The sequence below is a fragment of the Poecilia latipinna genome, unplaced genomic scaffold (genome assembly GCF_001443285.1).
Source record: "Poecilia latipinna isolate Pla-1442-1.1 unplaced genomic scaffold, P_latipinna-1.0 Scaffold3810, whole genome shotgun sequence".
In the NCBI taxonomy this organism is placed as follows: domain Eukaryota; kingdom Metazoa; phylum Chordata; class Actinopteri; order Cyprinodontiformes; family Poeciliidae; genus Poecilia; species Poecilia latipinna.
This window is the reverse complement of record NW_015116426.1, coordinates 1-5,357: the sequence shown is the minus strand read 5'-3', so window position 1 is coordinate 5,357 and position 5,357 is coordinate 1. Positions and strand designations below refer to the sequence as shown.

Below are 5,357 nucleotides of genomic sequence, written 5' to 3'. Positions count from 1 at the left end.
AATATTTAAAAATTTAATAGTAGACACCGCTATTGCCACATAATGGTAAAGCGTCTCCTATAAGTAAAGTCTGAATGCTTTTCTTGGCTGATTTTATGCTCCGTGTGTCAATACAAATTATGATTCATCGATTGAGATTCTCGTTCTCAACAGTTGGTAGCAGAGGATGGTTTTGTGTTGACACATGAGCAGAGATTGGACTGGCCGTTTAGGCGCAGACTTTCCGGAACAGTACTCTGGTGTAGGGCCCAAACAAAAGGTAAGGACACTTGTTCCTTAATATACACCACTGTACTGTTTCTCAGGTCTGTCTGCTTGTCACTGAGTTGTCTTAAGTTGTCAGCCATTGTTCATTGTCAGCTGTTTTTGTCCGTTTTGTCTAAAGGCTTTAGAGTTGTTCATAGGAGTAAAGTTAGAGTTAAAGTTTAAAGTTAAAGAGTTAAGTAGTTAATAGTCAAAGTAAAAGGTCGATTGGCTCTGCAGTGGGAGATGGTCCCCCCCCCCTTCTGTCGGACGCGGGGAAGGTAAAGACTAGGTTTTATCGGTTTTATCCTCGGGGAGTACTGCCCCCGGAAAAGAACACGTTAGCCAATCTGAGACTTTGCTTGAGAAACGTGAATGCGGTGAAAGCGGTCCACCATAGGAAAAAAGATGAGACAAGAGAATAAAGAGATAAGAGAATAAGATAAAGGTCGATCGCGGTCTGATCCTCTAAAGAGTAATAAGTGAAATAAGAGTTAAAAGAGGACAAAAATAGGAGCTGTAAAGCATGGATCCATTTCTGTGTAAAGCTGTGTGTGTAAGCTTCTGCCGCTGAGCAGACGTTATGTGTTTAAATGTACTATTTTATGTTTATTGCAATGTGTTTTAAAACCATGGTCAAGATTGGGAAATTATAATCTGTGGGAGGTTTTTGATTTTGTCTGCTGTGTTTGCTTTCCTCGCTGCCGTGCGAGCAAAACTGAAAAAAAAAGAGAAAAGAGAGAAGAGGTGATTTTTGAGCCTAAATTTTAGCCTAAACAGATGGAGGGTGAACTTGAAAAGGAAAAATATGATCCAAAGTGGGGCATCGGGCCATGGATTGGGCTCGGTGAGCAAATAGAAGCATTAATAACCTATTTGTCAAAGCATGACGAATATGAAAATAAGGGAGAAAGAGAAAAACAAAAAAAAAAGGGGCTAGAATACCTGGTGCAGAAAGGAGGCGACCTGTTAAACAGACAGCCTTTGGGGAAATATTGGCTGGACGGAATAAATGACACTGAGGGAAAACTGGTTGAAACTAAACTAATCCTGCACAATTCACTATATTCACATGTGGTAAAATTAACTGTATGAAGGATGAATGAAATTACATAACAGGTAAAATTATAAACAAAATAAAGTGACATCTAATGTGTTGAAATTCTAGAAATTTTTGCTTAGCTGTTGATGGGTTAAAATTTGAACTTAATGAAACTTTAAAAATGAGGTTTATACCAGACTTGAACTTTATCATGGACTAATCAATATTTTTCTCTCTCGTTATCTTATCAAAACATGATTCATTTTTATTTGAAACTTGGTCACCTTAAAATGTCTAAAGAGGGAACAGAATTGGTAAATAAATATGAGTATATGTATGATTCAAAGGGTGATTATGAAACAGCTCCAGATTCAATTACAGTTCATTACAAAATATTCTTGTCTCAAAGACAATTTATGATTCTAAATCCAGATAATTCCTTTACCTTACTTCAAAATGGCAAATAGTATGTTAGAAGAGGGATAATCACATTTTAGCTTTGGTTTAAAACCAGATATCATTTATTACGAGACTGTTTCATCTGGTTTGACATGTTTTATTTTATTTTCATTTTTATTGATATTGTTGTTTAAATTTTTTTCCTAATAACAAACCAACTAACCAACCAATTTACTAACTGAACTAACTGCTAATTTCGAAACACATGCGTGTCTTGGCAGAAAGGCACAAATTGGACATGATGAAACTTTTGAAGTGGATATGATAATAATTGATTATGTAAAAACTAACTGATTGAACAACAACTGGCTCACAACATTTGTGTGCCTTAAATTTTGATTGAATTAATACATGCAGCCAAGTCCAACAAAACATTTGATTTGAAACGCAAAGACATCTTACAGTACTGCATAATCTTTGTCTACATTTTTTGCTCCTCTGCCTAAATTGATCAATTTTTCTTTTGTCAGTTCAAAATAAACATTGACACTGCTTTTTAGGAAAGCAATCCAAATTCTGATCTGAACTCTTTCAAATAATAAAACTTTTGGCCTTTGCAGTACAGTTTCAGTTGGACATTTTAGACATATGTACAAAAAAAAAGAGTCTGAACAATATTTTGTTTGTTTTCTATTTACATAAGAAAACAAAAGGGGGAAATGATAAACATAAAACATTTCTGATAAAACTTTACATTTAGAACATTTCATTCTGATAAATCTTTACATTTAGAACATCTCATAGTCTACTTTCAATTCTACACAGAAGATTTGGAAAACTTGTGACACCCTGGAATATTTTAGTTTTGGAGAATAGTAACATGCAAAATTGCTTTCAAATTTTTAAATTATATCAACAGGGGGTGGGGAAGAAATAGACTCTAATTCCTAGTCGGTTTATAGATAGGGTTAATTATGAATTTATTCATTTGACATTGGTATATTGTGAGATTATTTAATGAGATCTTACAGTGCCTTCCTGCATGACTGAAATACAGAGTCATATAGAAGCTCTTACTACATTAAAATCTGTAATTTAAAATTGAATAGCTTCAATCAATATCTATGCCATGTTTATTTAAATATTCATGAATTCCCTGCACCTCTAATTTTAATTGTATAAAGTTACAGTTGGATGTAATTGTTATCATTGAGAAAACTTTGGTTAAAAGTACTATAAACTTCTACGGAGTCCCTTTAGGGAACACGGGGAAAAATTCATATAAAATGTGAACAACTTTTTAAATTCTAAAGAGAAAACTATACATAAATACAACACTCAGCAGTTTTGAAAATTATCAGGATAATGGTAACATTTTCATTAATGGTATAAAGAATATTTGATTACAGTTTTCTTTTTGACCTAAATTATTAAGGAAATTTAACTAGTTGTCTTAAAGCGTGGCAATTTCACAAGGATGCTTTTGTGTAAAATTGGACACTATTGAATTAATTATTTTACATATGCATTTGAATAACCAATTTCTGAAAAGTGTATGTAGCTGAAATACTAAATTTGGTTTACATTTTTAATGATCTTTGAGAGTTTAATTTTGATAGGAGTTGATTCCACAATCGGTTAATTCTGAAACATCTGAGGGTGAATCATCTTAACGCATTTCTATTTCTCTTTGGAGCTCAGAGCCTGAGGCAGTGGACCTTATCTGAGCAGCTCCAGTGACCCTGAGCCTGGCTGAAACAAAAAAAAGGAAATAAAGAGCCAACTCTTCATCTACGTCACAAGCTAAAGAAAAGACATTTAATTTATAATTGTGTGAGCAAAAGGGAGCATACACTTTTATTTTCTTAATTTACTTTGTGTTTTACTCTAGCAGATCTGCTTCCTGTGGTCTGACGGGGACCGTAGGGGCCGGGTTTTGCGGGTTCAGAACCGTGCAATGAGGTGATGAGATGGGGGATCGCCTGGCCTCGGCATCGGGCCTCCGTTGTTCTCAGCCACGCTGACTTGGACATTTGCACTTTCTACACATATGAATTGTGCCATCTTCTGCTGGACTGCTGTCTGAGAGCAAAGACCTATTGGATTATTCTTACAGCTTCTACAGAGGTCAGTGAGGTTGGATTGATTTTTCCTGTTGTCACCTGAAGGCGGAGTGCAGATTACAGGAACTCGCATTGGATGTTTGACTGTGATCTCTGAGGAAACACCTGGCTAAAGGACGAGACCCAGGCGTGGTTTCTGAGGGTCTCCTATGGCAGAAAAGACCAATGGCTTCTGCCCGATGTGAGACGGAGGTTTGAAAACGATTCATCTGCTGTATCTCTCCGTCTCTCCCTCTCCCATACAAGGGGGGGCACATACTTTGTCCAGATTGTTCTGCACAGCGGGACTGAATGCTGCCCTGGACAGATTCTGATGGGGCAAATGGAACATCACATGTAAAGTTGGACTGAGACTCGGAGGCAGTCCTGTCTGTTGCCATGGTTGGTCCTGGGATTTCCCTCAGTCTACAGGTTGGAGACAAAATGGCTGCCAACAAAACCTTGTAGCTCTTAATGATTTTTCTAGAATTTTTGAATTGTGTGATGCCACTTTTTCTCACCTGAGTTTATTTACAGCAAATTCATTATCTACTGCCTTTGCACTCTGACCTCTGCCATTTGATCCCCAGGATAAGTTAATGGTGCAGCAGGGTGTTAGAACTCTCTGCAGTTTACAGAAATATTGTTTGCCTGAATGATTATAACTCTGATTGTCCAACATCTGGCTAATATGTTTCTCTCCTCCAGCAGGACAACAATTGAAACAGGATAAAAGTACGGTAAAATTGTTAATTTCCTGATTTACAAAAGCACATCCAACCACACTTGGTCTAAGTTCTAGTTGGTTCAAATTACAGTGGCTACAAATATAAGGACTATTATTTCAAGTTATGACTTAAATTTATTTGGAATCCATTTCAAATCTTAGGAAAATCTACTCTTTGGAAAATTACTCAACCAAATTATGGGTTTACTGCACATATTTTCAATCAACTGTTAAATTCTTTCACTGAGGTGTAAACACCCTGGTTAAATTACATCCAACTGTTACAGTTAGCAATGAAAGCAAATTTGGGCTAAATGATTTTCGTGGGTTTCTTAGGAGTTTCTGTACCGAAACACTAAACAGTGTTCCGATACAGAAACAGGGGGAGATGCATGGAATTACTCTATTCAAGCAAATTCTGAGTTAATCTAATATATTGAGAAATTTTTCAGTTTTGGGCTTCAGCAAAATATAAAAGAGGCTAAATCAAAATTCACAAATGTTTTCATTACTCGAATGAGTTTCTAAAGTAATACTGAATATTCTGAATAGAATACATTAAAATTAACAATGTCATGTGTCAAATAGATTTCTACAAAATAGAGTTTAAATTGTTTGATTGCTGCTTCTCTCTTGCTATAATTCAAAATAATTTGTTTAACAAAGTCATGCAGAAAGGTCTAACCCGAACATCATATCATTTAATAAATCTAGTTGTATCAAATTTCTCCCCAAAACTGCCAAAAACATTGATAAATATGATCAACACTACAAAGGAGGGTAATTCAGTTAAACAAATATTTAATAGAAGGGTTTCAAGAGAACAAATTATTCAAAGGTTAAA

The 5,357-nt window shown here is 35.5% G+C and overlaps 1 long non-coding RNA gene across 1 annotated transcript; it reads left to right on the top strand.

Annotated features, from left to right (window-relative positions):
* Positions 1-2,474: 2,474 nt before the first annotated feature.
* On the top strand, positions 2,475-5,019 carry LOC106941695 (uncharacterized). The gene is made up of 2 exons (XR_001423439.1): positions 2,475-2,886; positions 3,000-5,019. It is a non-coding gene; the product is annotated as an uncharacterized LOC106941695 (long non-coding RNA).
* The last annotated feature ends 338 nt before the right edge of the window (positions 5,020-5,357 follow it).